The sequence below is a fragment of the Mustela nigripes genome, chromosome 3, assembly GCF_022355385.1.
Source record: "Mustela nigripes isolate SB6536 chromosome 3, MUSNIG.SB6536, whole genome shotgun sequence".
NCBI lineage: Eukaryota > Metazoa > Chordata > Mammalia > Carnivora > Mustelidae > Mustela > Mustela nigripes.
The window spans coordinates 182,166,368-182,181,643 of NC_081559.1; the positions used below are offsets into that span (position 1 = coordinate 182,166,368).

General features: G+C 50.5%; 1 long non-coding RNA gene and 1 other non-coding gene across 2 annotated transcripts; one reads left to right on the forward strand and one right to left on the reverse strand.

Annotated features, from left to right (window-relative positions):
* Positions 1-1,773: 1,773 nt before the first annotated feature.
* On the forward strand, positions 1,774-14,958 carry LOC132013268 (uncharacterized). Its single transcript, XR_009402947.1, has 5 exons — positions 1,774-1,832; positions 2,595-2,721; positions 3,727-3,772; positions 12,149-12,263; positions 14,682-14,958. It is a non-coding gene; the product is annotated as an uncharacterized LOC132013268 (long non-coding RNA).
* LOC132014815 (small nucleolar RNA U13) lies at positions 12,143-12,246 on the reverse strand. Its single transcript, XR_009403452.1, has one exon. It is a non-coding gene; the product is annotated as a small nucleolar RNA U13 (small nucleolar RNA).
* Positions 14,959-15,276: the final 318 nt, after the last annotated feature.

Genomic DNA, 15,276 nt, shown 5'->3' on the forward strand with positions numbered 1-15,276 from the left:
AAGGGTCCACCCTGTGCAGCTCCCACCCCCTCCCGCTCCCCAAGCTTTAGGACCTTCCCATACTCCACTCCCCCGCGTGGCCTGTGAAGGGGGCCCAAGGTTCAATCTGTAGATACACCGTTCTGTAGGAAGCACCATTGTTTTCATTGTTTTAGAAAGTGGGCTAGGGCAGCCTTTCCCAGGGGCTGAGTCCTTGGATGGTGAGAGTAGAGGCCAGAAGCAGGAAGAAGCAGGGCCAGTGCTAGAAGGACCCAAGCCAGGGCGTCTGCCTGTCTCTTGGTCTCTCTGAATGCTTTTCTTTCCATAAAAGTAATCGGCGATTATTTTCAAAAAACAACGCAAGTGTGTAGAATAGAAAAGCAACAGTCCTCACAATCCCAGCCATTGGCGAACAGGCTACCTTAATTCTGCTCCTCACAAATCAACATACACATGGACAGTCAATAAAAAGGATCATATCACTTTCCATCTGCTTTTGCCACTTAGTTAAGGTTAGGATAGGAGAATCGTGTTCTGTCTCTACAGACTGATCCCTGCTATTGGCAAATGGTTTCACTGCATGGATGAAACACTATTTAACTAGACCATGGAGATAGACTTTTATGTTGTTTCCCATTTGTGAGTCTTCCAAACGATATTGAAATAAAAATTCTTGTACATAAGTCTTTATCTTTTTGTCCAATTATTTCTCTGGGATTAATTCTTCAAAGTGGGATTGCAAGGTCAAAGGGTAAACACATTTATTTAATTTTTCTTTAAAGATTTTGTTTATTGGGGCGCCTGGGTGGCTCAGTGGGTTAAAGCCTCTGCTTTTGGCTCAGGTCATGATCTCAGGGTCCTAGGATCAAGCCCTGCATTGGGCTCTCAGCTCAGCGGGGAACCTGTTTCCCCCTCAGAGAGACTGGCCTCTCTGCCTAGTTGTGATCTCACTCTTTGTCAAATAAATAAATAAAATTTAAAAAAAAAGATTTTGTTTATTTATTTGACAGCGAGAGAGAGAGAGAGATAGAGAGAGAGAGAACGCAGGCAGGGGGAGATGTGGAGGGAGAGGGAGAAGTCGTCTCCCTGCTGAGCAGGGAGCCCGATGTGGGTCTCAATCCCAGGACCCCGGGATCATGACCTGAGCCAAAGGCAGACACTTCGACAGAGCCACCGAGGTACCTGGATCAGCACATTTAAAGATTAAAAATTTTGAGGTGTTATTTCGTGGTTGGCCTCTGTAGGCAATAGATAGAGTAACAGTCCCACCACCAGTATTTGAGACTACCTGTTTTCCCTTTCTCTGCCCCCTAAGCATTAGATACTTAACAGGAAAAAAACAAAAGCTATGTCTTATTTTAAATGACATTTTTAAAAAATCATGAGGGAAGTCGACCACAGTTCCATATTTTCTGGCTACCTGTGTTTCCTTTTCTGTACATGCTGCTGCTGCTGCTTCTCTACTGGGGGTGAACTCCTGTGATCCTGAGGAAATTACGTCTTTAGCTCGTCACTTTACCAAGACGAACATCACATTGTTGACTTTAATTGTCTGGAGAAGAGAGACCTGTGGCCAGGGAAGCTCCGGTTGGTCATTATCGTTCCTTCATAAATTCGGGGCTGTTCTTTCATTTACTCTTTCATTCGCTTGGAAATTATTCCTGGAGTAATCCGTTGCTCTGGTTTACTCATTAATCATTTTCTCACATAGTTATTGAGCACCTGCTGCCTTGGAAATGCCAGGTCCCCGGGGATGGGGGTGGGGACTCAGAGAGACTCGGTAGGGATGACTCTCCTTGCCCCGTGGGGTACCGGTCCTGTACATGGTGCCCCAGGAACTCCTCGCCAGAGGGGTGAGGGGAATGGCGGGGAAGGCTGTGATCTGGGGAGTCTTCCCAGAAGAGGTGTCAGAGGTTGGGTATGGAGCAAGGGTCCTAGAAGGGAAGCAGAGTGAGGGAAGGGAGAGCGTATTATAGGAGAAGAAAATGGTATACACAGAGGCAAAGTCAGAGCCTCAGGCTGGCACGAGGGGGGCTGGAGCAAAGGATTTTTCTTAAAAACGATCAGCAGGGGATAATATGGGGCTGGGGTAGGGGTGTGTGTCTGCTGGGCTAGTGCCGGAGGACCTCCCTCTGTGACCGCCCAGAGTAGGGTGAGGAGAGCTGCTGTGCCTTGGGAAGATCATTCTGCCAGCAACATGGAGGGCGGATGGAGGGGAAGAGACAGAGGCAGAATCTTCAGTTAAGGCTGTTGCAATAAAGAAAGAGCATGAGGAGAGTCCAAGTTCTCAGGGGAGTGTGGGGCTAGAAGCTGAGGGGCCTGGGGTCCCCTCCCCACTCTGCCACTGGCTTATCCAGAAAGGTCAGAAGGCCTTCTTCTCACAGAAAGCGTGGCCCCAGCTCGGTGTCATTCCACAGATCACCAGGTCTTTGTGGAACATCCCCTGGTTTCCAGAGGCTAGGTGTTTCCACTAGGTGTGGGGGCAGAGGGAGTGAGCAGGCATGATCTTGGCGCGACAGGAAGGCGGCCGGGAAGGGCGGACGGCGCAGGAAACTGCTGGAGAAGAAATGAGCTGCTGACATAATCTCGGTGTTTCTGCTTCACTCTTTTGACAGCTGCCAGGCAACTCCATCTTCTGGGTGCTCCATAATTTGCTTACTTGTTTCCTGAGGAACGAGAATTTGCAAATTTTTGTCACAGCCTGTGTCACTATGGACTTTTGTGCATGACCCTTGAGTGTAGGTGAGTGTGTTCCTGTAGGGCAGTTTCTTGGTGGTGGGAGCGTATGTGCTGTAGATTCTGAAGGTAGCTTTTGCTAAATTGCCCTCCCCAAGGGGCCTCCCGATTTTTGGGATGATTGAGGCCCAGGGAAGTTAGGTTGCTTGCCCAGGGCCATAGCAATGACATGATTTTGTTAGGCTTTGACTCACAGTGGTTCTGTCTTCAAATCCCTATTCTTCCCATTGTTCTATGCTATAAATTCCTGGAATTCGTTCCCCATAACTCTCTGAGGTTTCTGTCTTGATCCTTCAGACCACAGCAATTAATAAGAGAAAGCTTGCAATGATAGGGCCTGACGTCTTTGTTTGGGAGACAACAAAGAAATGGGGGCAGGGGGCTTGAGTTTCACTTCAGGGCTGGCTCTGGGTTGGGGGGCAGGGCACCCCTGCCCCAAGATCCAGCCAGGGTTGGCAGCTCAAATGTGGTATGAGGAAGGCAGGCGAGGCTAACAAGGAGCCCTGGGGGCTTCCTGGGAGGACCGGGAATTTCCCAGACAGCCTGCACCTCAATCAGAAAAATCTTTGATATGGGGTTGTCAGCTCCAAATTCATCCTACCAGCTGAATTACCGTGGGTCCTGGCGACATCTCTGCCCAAGGGGTGGTGGTGAAGAAATTGGTGTCAAAGGCATTTTTCCCGGCTCTCATGGGATTGAGTTGTGATTCCCAGCTTCTCCCCTTCTGTGCTTCGGCTCATCTCCCAGCTTCCACATGTCATTCTTACAAAGACATGAAGTGACAATTCACAAAGTCGGGCACTCCCAACAGTGAGGTCCCGCCTCCCTCGGTGCCTGCTGCCATGGTGAGCTGGAGTCAGACAGCCAGAGCTCCTATCCTGGCTCTCGGTCTTCAGATCCCCCGGCAAGTGATTCAGCTTCTTGTCATCTGTGAAATGAAGAGACCAACAGACCCGGTCATAGGGTTGCCATGAAGATTAAGTGAAATTGGCATCCTTTTCCCTTTTCCAGACTCTCCAGGTTGCCCAGGTGGTGGCTTCTGACATGTGGCCCAGAGGTGAGTAAGGATAAAAGCATGCACAGCCTTGAAGGAATGCCGACCACATGCTAGGCGGTGTTCTAAGTCTTTACGAGTATTGCCTTAATTTTCCATTGCTTTGGAACAACAAATTGGCCCAAAACTTAAGCGATATAGATCAAACACTATTTTATAGCTCTTGTAGTTTTTGTGGATAGGATGTCCGAGAGCAGCTTAGCTGGGTGGTTCCAGCACAAGGTCCCCCGTGAGGTTGCAGTTAAGATGGTGGTTAGGACTGCATCATCCGAAGGCTTGTCTGGGGCTGGAGGGTCCATCACCATCCTCCTCTTCCTCCTCCTCCTCTTCCTCCACATCTTTCTCCTCCTCCTCCTACTTCTTCTTTTTCCTCTCCTTCTCCTCCTTCTTTTCCTTTTCCTCCTCCTCTTCCTTCTTCTTCTTTTTTTTTTTTTTAAAGATTTTATTTATTTATTTGAGAGAGAGAGAGCATGAATGTGGGGGAGGAGCAGAAGAAAAAGAAGCAGCAGCAGACTTCCCACCAAGCAGGAAGCCGGATGTAGGGCTGGATCCCAGGATTCTGAGATCATGACCTGAGCCGAAAACAGATGCTTGACAGACTGAGCTGCCCAGTTGTCCACCCCCCACCGGGAGGATCCATTTCTAAGATGACTCCCTCACAGGCACAGCTCATTTGGGCTGGATGTCGGCAGTCGGCTCTCGTTCCTTGCGTCGCGACCTCCTCGCTAATTCAGAGTGCTGCTTGAGTGTCCTCGTGACCTAGCGACAGGCTTCTCCTAGAGTGAGTGCTCCAAGAGAACAGACTGGAAGTTGTAATGTCTTCTAGGACCTAGTTTCAGAAGTCTTCTAGTCATTTTTGCAAAATCCTATTGGTCACGCCAATCAGCCCCTAGCAAGTGTGGGAGGGGACCACACAAAGCCACAAACACAAGGAGGTGAGGATCACTGGAGCCATCTTGGAGGCTCATTCAGTCCCTGCCATGTGCCCAGGGAGGCTTAGTTAGAAGAGACTAAGTGTGGAAGGAGTTGCCGCCATGTAGGAGACTCAAATCTCAGATGTCATGGAGACAGCGCTCCACGCCAGCATGTGCAATGTGAGAGTGGTGACGCCTTGGTCAACAGCGGCCATGACTCTGGTGGAGAAGCCCAGTCAGGGGTAATTCATGAATTGTTCCTGGCTGTGCTCCTTCTGGGCTGGAATCTTTGGCCCTGCTAGAGATTCTGGGAGCTACCAAATAAAATATGCTTCATGGCTTAAACTAGCTGGGAAGGGTTCCATTATCGCAATGAAAATCGCAATGACTTCTACAAATGTTCAGAGCACCAGGGGCATATTATTCTCTTGGGCTGAATACAGTGAGCAAGAGAGAGCCATCCGCATAAAGGGATGGCCAGGGTGCCTCATCGTCTCAGGTTTTATTAACAGAAATATAGCAGCTACAATAAAGGAGGTGAGAATGTGTTTCTATTTGGCACTGGTAGGAGACAACAGGAATATTGTGTCTGAAGGCTATTTTTTGAAGGGAGACAGTGACAAATTAGAGCACGCTTAGAGGAGAGAGGCCAAGATGGTGGAGGAACACAAAACCGTCCCCGTGAGACCTCGGGAATGTTTTCCCTGGAGAAGAGAAGGTACCAAGGGGCACATGGAAGTCATTTTCACAGACATGAAATTCTCTTGTGTCATGGTGCAGAGGGTTGGACAGACTCCAGTTCAACTCCTGGTCACTTCCTTTGTGTGGTACGGACAAGACCCCTAGTTTCTCGGAGTCATTTATGGTCACACCTGGCACATAAGAAATGCTTATAAGCCCCCTTCCTCTTTACCCTCAGCACCAGTGAGAATATAAGAGCAGCTTTGCACTCGGTCTGAATATAGAATACAGGGTGTGAGTGGCTTGTCTTTGGAGAAGACTAAGGACAGGCTGAATGACCCACTGGGCTGTCTACCCTCACTGAGACCTTCTGGAAGGCTGTGTTCCGAGCTAAGCATGTGATATGCATTTTTTCGCTTATTCTCATTATCAGTCTTAGGAAGCAGGGGCTACCATGTCCATTCTACAGAGGGAAAGGGAGGCTCGTAGAGGTTAAATAGCTTGCCATTCTGAGTGCCCATGTCAGAATTTGAATCCAGCCTTATCGCAACGAAAATCGCAATGACTTCTACAAATGTTCAGAGCACCAGGGGCATATTATTCTCTTGGGCTGAATACAGTGAGCAAGAGAGAGCCATCCGCATAAAGGGATGGCCAGGGTGCCTCATCGTCTCAGGTTTTATTAACAGAAACATAGCAGCTACAATAAAGGAGGTGAGAATGTGTTTCTATTTGGCACTGGTAGGAGACAACAGGAATCCAGAGCCTGTGCTTGGAATCCCTGTGGTCTGCTGAGAGTGGAAGAAAACAGGGGTGGGGGGAGGTGGGAAGGGTTAGAGCAGGGGAGGACAAGCATTAGGAGGCGTCGGCAGAGATATGAAGATGCATTCAGAGCTTCAGGATCCTTTGGTTTCCTCTGGGCTGTGAAAGAAAGTTCCTGGCTCAGGCCCTGCCTCCAGTCCAGACTCCCAGCCCCCTGCAGGATGTCTGGCACGGCTTGCACTTCCCGCTCCTGCACGCAGGGAAGGAACAGACAGTGGAGAGGCCGGAATGCTCCCCAAAGGCTCAGGCAGGCCCGCACAGTGGGGCCCCGGGCAGCCGGCATTGTGCAAGCAGGAGAAGCAGGCCCTGGAATCCTTTCTATTCCGGAGAATTTATGAGGAGGACAAAAGGAGCCATTATCCCCAGGGCTGTGGCGGCTGCTGCCCAGGCCTGTGGCCCAGGTGTCACACGCTGTCCTCACTCTCAGCCTGCTCTCTCCCTTTGTCTGTGGGCACACAGAGGCTTGGCCCCTGCTCCCTTCTCTGACGCTGCCCTGCCCCCTTTGGGCCTTGGTCCCTGGCCACTGCTTTTGCAGATTGAACTTGAATCTCTGCAGACTTGGAGAGGCCAGTGTCCGCTGTGAGGGCGACGGCTGGCGGGCCAGCTTTGGTGATGCTCTCTAGCCCTGGCCATGCCCAAATCTCCCGCCAGCCTGTCGTGGGGGAGTGGGGGTGAGGTATGCTGGCTCTCTGCACAGTCCTCACTGGGCTCCTCTGGGCATTTCCCTTCCCCACCAGGCCTTCCTGCCCCAGGCCTTGCCTCCCTCGCCTGCACACCTCCCCCTGCTCCACGCTCCTCCACGACAGCAAAAGGGAACTTCGGGGTGCTTCCTGAGAGCCAGCCCACGGTCCCCACCCTTGCCTTTTCTCCCCCGCCCTCCTCTTCATTGGCTGAGTTGTCCTCAGCCTTCAGAACCAAGCTCAGGTGTCCCCTCTGAGAAGGCCTGGGTCCCCCTCCGCTCTGCTCCTTTAGCGCCTGGAGTCGGCTCCCTCCAGCAGTTACACGCCACAGGTGAGGCGGTGGACTCTCGCACGAGGGTCTCTCGGGTCAGACTGCCTAGACTCAAGTCCCAGCCTTGCCATTTACCAGCCGTGTGATGTTGGGCAAGTCATTTAACCTCTTCGGTTGGATTAACCAAAGAGCCTCTTTGGGCCTCAGTGTACTTGCCTATAAAATGGGCATGACAGGGCTGTTAGCAGGATGACGTGAGACCAGACCTGTGGCCAGTAAAGCCCCTGGCATGCGTGAGCACCAGGTGGTTGGGGCTATGATGGGGCTGTTACCATCGCTCAGCAAGATGTTTACTGAATACATCCTTCATGTGTCAGTGTCTAGGCTTGGCTGGGGACACACAAAGAACGAGATGGATACTGTCTCACTGCTTAAGGAACCGTGTACCCATGAGCCCAGACACCTCACAACCCCTGGAACACAGGCTGTAGGCGAGATGGGAGAGGTACCACAGAACCACACGTGGAGAGGGGAGTGGCCCGAGATGAGTCCTGTGTTCACTCTGTTGGGAGAGATCCCTGTCTTCCGTGGAAGGTTGGGTTGAGGTGTGGATCTCCTGTGGGTTTTTGGCCTCTGCTCCTGGCTCTTGAATGCTCAGGAGTGGACAGGGGACGGGTCCTGATTGTGGACCCGAAGCCACAACGCTGACTCTTCCTTGCTTCATCACATTTTTTTCTTCTCTCCAGTCATCCTCCCTGGCATAAAAGCATACATCTCATCTTCAGAAGCAAGAACCGGAGCTCTCCTTTGAGGCCACACACCTCTCTACCCCATGTCTTGGTTTCCTTTTCTAGATTACTTCCTCCACAGACTGGCCTGTCCCTTCCGATGCTCCTCAGGCCTGTCCCACCACTCTTCGCCCCCTCCTAACTAGCCTGATTGAGGTCTCCAGGATTTCCTCGTTGCCTGAACCCCTGGAAATTTTCATTCTCGTTTTCCTAAAGCTTGGACTGTGACTTGACGGGCTGATCACTTCCTCGTTTCATAAGTTTTCTGTGGCGACCACAGCAAATCACCACAGATCACCTGGCTTTGGATAACACAAGTTTATTATTTTATAGATCTGTAGGTTAGGGGTCAGAGAGGGGTCTCATTAGGCTAAACTACAGGCTGGGCTATGTCTCTGTCTGGAAGCTCTGAGGGGAGCTTTCCATTTCCTTGCCCTTTTCGGGTTCTAGAAGGTTCTAGAGGCTGCTCACCTGCCTTGGAACATTGAACTTCTCTGGCCATTCCTCTGTTGTCATATCTCCCTCTGGCCTTAGCCAGGAAAGGGTCTCTGCTTCTGAGGCCTGCCTGCAGAATATCATCTTCTCCTCACCTCGAGGTCCATAAACCTGTCACATCTGCACCATCTCTTGCCAGGTTCAGTAACACATCTACAGGGGCCAGGGATTAGCAAGAAAGTATCTCTCAGGGGCCATTAGTCTCCCTACTACTCTGACTTAGAAGTTTTTCTTCACTCAGCTTCTAGAACTCCACTCTTTATTTTGCTCTTAGTGAACTTGGTTTCAGCCTTCTTCCTCCGACCCCTCTCTTGCTCTCCAGGAACCTCATTCAGGCCCTTGGCTGTGCTCACGTCCTCAGCTTCTTGTCTCCAGAGTCCACCACCCTCCTGAGTTCCAGATTCAAAGACTGTGAAAAGGCTTGGTTGGCGTTTCCTCTTTCCTGGCTGATGACCCTCAGAACCAAACTGTAGATTTTATCCAAATAGCTTCTCCCTCCTTATCTTCCTCATCTTAGGAGAAGGCGCCCCCATCCAGCTCGGGCCAAGCACCTGGGAGTTGTCTTTGGGACAGGACACTTACTTACCCTCCACTTCCTGGTCAGCAGCCAGGCTTATTGACTCATTCTTCCAAAGACACCTTGGGTCCACGTGTTTGTCATCACAGACATCGGCACGCGGGGCCAAACTGCTTCATCTCGCCTGGGTCATTGCAACAGCCTTCTAACTAAGAGCCTGCATCCACCTGTGACTCCCCCGACCCCTGCCCACCATCACCCCTAATTCTCGATGCAGCATCTGGAGCAAAACTTGTAAAATGAAATCAGAGCCTTTGCTTGAATCCTCTGGGAGTGGCAGCTTCCTGTCCCCTTGAATCAAATGCAGTGTCATTGGCTTGTCCTCTAGGCCATACGCTGTCTGACTGCTGCTATCAGTCCAATTTCTTCTTACACCTCTGACCCCCTCACGTCTTGTTCCCCAACCCTACTGGCCCCTTGCTGCTCCCCACATACCACCGACTGTGTTATTGATGCCAGGTCTTCACACGGCTGTTCCTAGGCTTGGAAGCTTCTTCCAGACACCTACGAGGTGACCCCCTCATTACAGTGTCAGCTTCTGCTCAAATGTCACCTCCTCTGAGAAGCCACTTCTCATAATTTCCTTTGTATCATATATATATATAATTTCTTCCTCACTAGATTATAATCTCCATGAGGGCAGGGATTCTAGTCTTTTGTTCCATTCCGCATCTATGGAACCTAAATTGGTACCTGGCCTCCCTTGTAGGCACCTGATCAATATGTATTTGTTATCTGAATGAATGAATGAATGAATGAATGAATGGAAAGGGAGAATTCCCCTGGGGAGGAGGAAGTAGCATGGGAACAGGGCTGGTGGGTGGGCCCTGGGTCAGGAAGGACACCCAGGAGGCAGAGACCCGACGCCAGGCCTCTGAGGGAGACCGTGTCCTTGGCAACTGAGGCGAGAGGCCAGTGGCTGCTCTTGGGGGGAGGCCAGCGGACGCAGGCAGCTGATGGAGCCTGTGGTGACCCCAGGGGAAGCAGAAAGTCAGTGCCCAGGCTGGCATCTAGCTCAGACACCAAGACTCCTTCCCTGTTTCCACCTCATCGCTCTGGCTGTGGTGGCCCCGGCAGATGGGCTGGTGGCAGGAAGCCGGCTCTCGGCAGGCCCAGGCTCCCCTCCTGCAGGGCAGCCCCCCAGCCTTCAGCGCTCGGCAGTGCCCAGCCCATGGACTCCTGGATCAGAGAGCTCCCGGGACCCCCAGCAAGCGGAGAGCAGTCATCGTGTCGCCTAGAGGGCCGATGAGAAGAATAACAGCTGAGTGGCCAGGCTGCCTCTCGCTGTGGGCCGGGAGCGTTAGCTTTGCCCGTCTAGTCCTCACGGCGCTCTGTGGGAAGGGGGCTATTTGTCCTCGTTTACAAAGAAGGCCATCCTCTCTGGTGAAAGGCCTTGTCCAAAGTCACACGGCTCCAAGGGGCTGGCACCGGAGCTCAGTCGCCCCCTCTCCTTCTGTTCTTCCTTTGTGTCCCACCGTTGAGTCCCTATGCAGGGACTGGGCACAGGCCCCACCTGCACCTTCTCCTCAGGCTGCCCACCAGAGTCTCCTCTGTTCCCCACGCAGCGTGTGCCGCCGTGCACCTTGTCCCTCGGTGAGTTCTTAATTCTGGACCATTTTGGAGTCCTCTTATCCTGCTATTTTGCCAAGGAATACACATCATGAGTTCTTTTGACAAGCGTCCATGGAGGCCCCGCTCAGTGCCAGGGGGCAGCGACGAAGAGTTGCAACTCCAGTCCTGACTGAGGAGGGCCTCCTCTAGGCCAGGCCCTGTTCTCAGAGCTGTGCGTGTCTAGACCCTTCCGGTTCCCGCAACTACCCTCTGGGGTAGGAAATGTCCTTCCCGTTTCTGACATGAGGACACTGAGATGCACCAGCGTGGTGAGTGGCAGAGCTGGGACAGAGACCAACCCATTGGACTCCAACACTCTTAGTCATTGGTCTACACCAAGAAACAAGGTTTGAGAGAGAGGAAGGGGCGCGGTGCTGTGGGGGTGCGGGTGAGGGTGTGACACATTTGGTTGGGTTCCTGTGCAAGTGGACAATGAACAACGTAAGTGACTTCACCAGGTAGAAGAGAAAGGACATTCCAGATAGGAACAAAGGCCCAGACAAAAGCAGAGACCCTCAAGTACTGAGAAACACATCGGTTTCTAAGCTCCTTGAGTCTTATTTATCTTCATATTTATCTACTCCTCAATAAATAGTTGTGAATTAAAAAAAAAAAAAAACCAGAAACAGGTTTTGTCTGGCTTGGCTCCCAGCTTTGGGGCAAGAAAGGAAGAAATGTATATTTACTGAGGACTGACAAGGCACCACGCCCTTTCACGTGTGTGGGTCAGGGGCTCTCAGCACAAATCTGCCTGGTGAGCTTCGTCTCCACTTTCCAGATGAGGAGACTGAGGTGCAAACAGGAAGTGCGGCCTTTTGCCTTAACTCACTTCCTGGGCCCATATCCTCCCTGTTTTACCACCATAAGGCCTCTGGAGCTGTTTCCACTTCTTGAGGTGACACCTGGGAAGCCAGGGAAGGGGTGTCCCGTGACATCACTTTCTGTTTCCCCTTTGCACTGTCCTCCTCCCCTTGTCCCTCATGACTGACTGAGGCCCTGTGAGCCCAGGACCCAAGAGTCCCCACCCTTTCAGGGTCACATGGCTGAGAGGACTTTCAAGGGGATAAGCATTTTTTTTTTTTTTCAGTTTCAAAACCAAAAGCTTCCTTTCCTCCTCCTTTTTCTATCAATATTGAGAAGTTGGAGGATTTAGAAAAACCACGTGACCGCTGTGTGATTGGGGGCAAGCTTCACAGGCAAGGAGCCTCAGTTTCTAAGAAATATCAAAGGGGAATCAGAATCATGTTTCCTAAGTGCACAGAGTTTGGATGTACAGATCTGCCCATTGCAGCATTGTCTACGCTCTTGAGAAATTAGAAACGAACTGTGTATTCATCAACAGGGATTCAGTTAAATACATTTGCTACGTCCAGACGAGGTTCATTAAAAAGTATGATGCCGATCTATATTCACTGAATTAGAAAGTTCTTGCCTTACCAAGGAATGGTAAAAGTACATAAAACAAACAAACAAACAAACAGAAAACTAGTGAACCATAAAAAAAAAAAATGGTAAAAGTAGTATCTTTTTTCAATGTCAGATGGGTAATGTGTCGAGGCTGTAACAAGCTTTGAGGGAAGCACATGTCACACTGCGGTGCGAACGCCCAGTCATCACGCTTATGAACTACAAAAGGATCAGGATCACCGTGGATGGTAAAGATATTTTCTGCTTGTCTCTCCTGTCGACTCTCCACCCTCTCCATCTTGTTCTGTGCCCAGGGGCTTAGGCCTCCAGGAACCACCGTCGATGGGCTTCTATGCCTTCTAACGGCGGCTGAGTTGGCGGATGGGAGGCACCCGCAGTCGGAGGGTAGGGGAGAGTGAGATCGGGGCTCCAGCTCTGCTGTTGACGGGAGCTGGCTGTGTCTCCCTGAAGGCTACAGGTCCTGACAAGTGACCCTCCTCACACAGCTGTGGTTTGTTGTAACCGCTCCCTCTACCCTTGGCCGTCAGACCCATGAGTCCCGATGGCTCTCCCTTGTTGCTAGCCTTGGTGCACAGCACCATTCCTTGCCGATTTTCCCAACCTCTACCCAGGCCAATGAAAACAGCCCCTATTAAACTCTCTGCAATTACTCATTTGAATGTGCCATCTATTTCTACCAAGAGCCCAACTAACACCATAATACAGTCCCAGGCAGGTAAAACGATATCCATTCCAGAATCCAATAAGGGAGGTCTGAAAAGATGACCATGGAAACATTATTGTCCCAGTGTGATGGGATTTGGGTGGGATTTTTTTTTTTTCCTACTTTATGCCTCTGTGAAATTTTTAAACTTTTCTACAACAAGCAGGGATTGTCTTTGATTCCAGAAAAACAAACAAATAAAACAGTTGTTGTAAGGGTCAGATGAGAGCAGGACATGAAAAGTGCTTTGTACATTGGGAGCTACTGTTCAAACTTAAGGTCCTAAGGAGTGAGCCAGCTGGTGTAAGGATTTCTAGGGTATTTGCATTAAGGCCTGATTTCCTCACAGAAAGACTGACTTCCTTTTAAAAAGGACTCAGATGTAAACGGACCGGCCCAGCATCCTTGGCTTTTTCTTTCCGGAGTATCTCAACAAACAGTCAAGTCCCCAGCATGTCTTCTCGGCTCCCTCCTGCCCCCTGCCTCAGTGACCTGCTGCCTTCCCCAGCCCCCACCTCGTTCAAGGGCAGAGACAGCCCGATGAAAGCCAGGGTAATGAACTCACAGTACAACTGCCTTCTGGTCTCCCGGGTCAGCATGTCTCTGCCAAAATGAAAGAGAGGACTTCCAAAGGAATGCCTTCTTTTTTCACAAAACGTGGCCATGAATTAATCATTGTTTATCGGGGCTGTGTGATACTTGGTCCCAGTAATGGTGCTGAGACATAAATCATAGCTCTTTGGGGGTGGGGTTGAGGAAAGGGCCCAGGAAAGCTGTGAAGAGCTGTTCTTCTAACCCAGGGCAAAAATATCCTTGTTTTCAAGCGGCTGGGAGTGCATTCTGGGCTATTTATAATCGGCTGCCGAGCTAAGGCGTTTCTGCAGCTGGGCCTGGGAGATAATTAGCACAGTTTCCTTCTCAAGCCAGGTCTGCAAAACAGACCCCTCTCCTCTGCTAGCCCACCCCAGCCCATCTGCGCCGGGCCTCTGGAGTCTGACCTCCCTCGCTTGGTTTCAGCTTTCTAGAAAGCAAAGGGTGCATTTAAAGACAGAAAGGCCAAACCACCGCGGCTCAGAGATGAAGGCTCGGCTTGTGACCCGCTGGCAGATAGATGTGCCCAGAGCAGGACTGTGGAATGTCCGTGGAACTTGGCACAAAGGGCCTTTGAGAGCTGTGGGGAAGGGGCACATGCCACAGGCTCCATTTCCTTCTCCCAGAAGTTGCTCCAGATAGAAAAACAGGGTCCCCGGGAGGGCAAATTCCAAAATTCTCGCGTTGTGTGTCTTGGCAGGAAGGTGAGCATTGAGGCGAAAGTTCTGGAATAGGGCTCAAAAACCCTGGCTGCCTCTCCCACTACTGCCTGGTGACCTGGAGCAAACCCCTTTATGTCTCTGGACCTCAGTTTCCTTATCTACAAAGGAGGGGAGGGGGAACGCGGTATTTTTCACACATGTGAAACTCACTAAAGCTCCTTTATAAAAGCAATATTGCATATTCTGTTACATAGAATGGAGTATATAAAACAGGTACAAACACGGTAACTGGTTGACGTAGCTCTGGGAGGGAGCTGAGACCGCAAGCCCACCCACCTGGCCTCTTTCTCAGCCTGACCAGATTCGCGAAGCTGTGGGTTCCTAGAGAGTTTGGTCACTGCTGGCTCAATGGTGTCTAACATTCTGAGCTTTGAAATCCATTCATTCATTCCCCCATTCATCCCCCACAAGTATTTACTGACCTGTGTCAGGCTGGACTTGGTGTTGGGGATGAAAAGAAGAATAAGAAAGCCATTGTCCTTGCCTCACGGAGTTTGCAGGGTAGTGGCATAGATAGATACTGATTAAGTATATATGTTATAGAAACATAAATAATACGTTACATATAATGCATGTGTTTTGTGTATTACATATGATACATATATTTCTAAGATGAGGTTATATTGAAGCAGGTTGGGCCCTAAATCCAGTATGACTGGTGTCCTTACAAGAAGAGAAGTGATAGAGAGACAGAGCCACCCGAGAGAAAGCCACATGATGACTGGAGCATAAATACCACCACAAGCCACGAAACACCAAGTATTGTCGGCAAACCACCAGAGACTGGGAAGCAGCAAGGAAGGATCCCTGCTGAGAGCCTTTAGCGGAAGCGAGGTGCTGCTGACAACTTGAGTTTGGACTTCTAGCCTCTAGAAGCACGAGAGAATACTATTCTACTGTTTTAAGCCACGGAGTTTGTGGTATGCGTTACAGTGGCCCTAAGAAGCGAATAAAATGGACACAAATGCGGTTCTTCTTATTCTCAGTGGTTGTGTTTTATAAAGCCACCACGGGAACATGGAACCATGGCTCCCAGGGATACACAGGGTTAGGTTCCCCGGAGCCTCTGGTCACAACATTTCATCCACCAATTGTTACATAATCTGGGTTTATGCGTGCTTCTGTTGAAAGACATCTTACTTACCATCTATTGTCAATTCATTCATGTTAAATTTATGGCCAACAGCAGTATAACTCATGCCTGGACGAATCTTATCCAACACC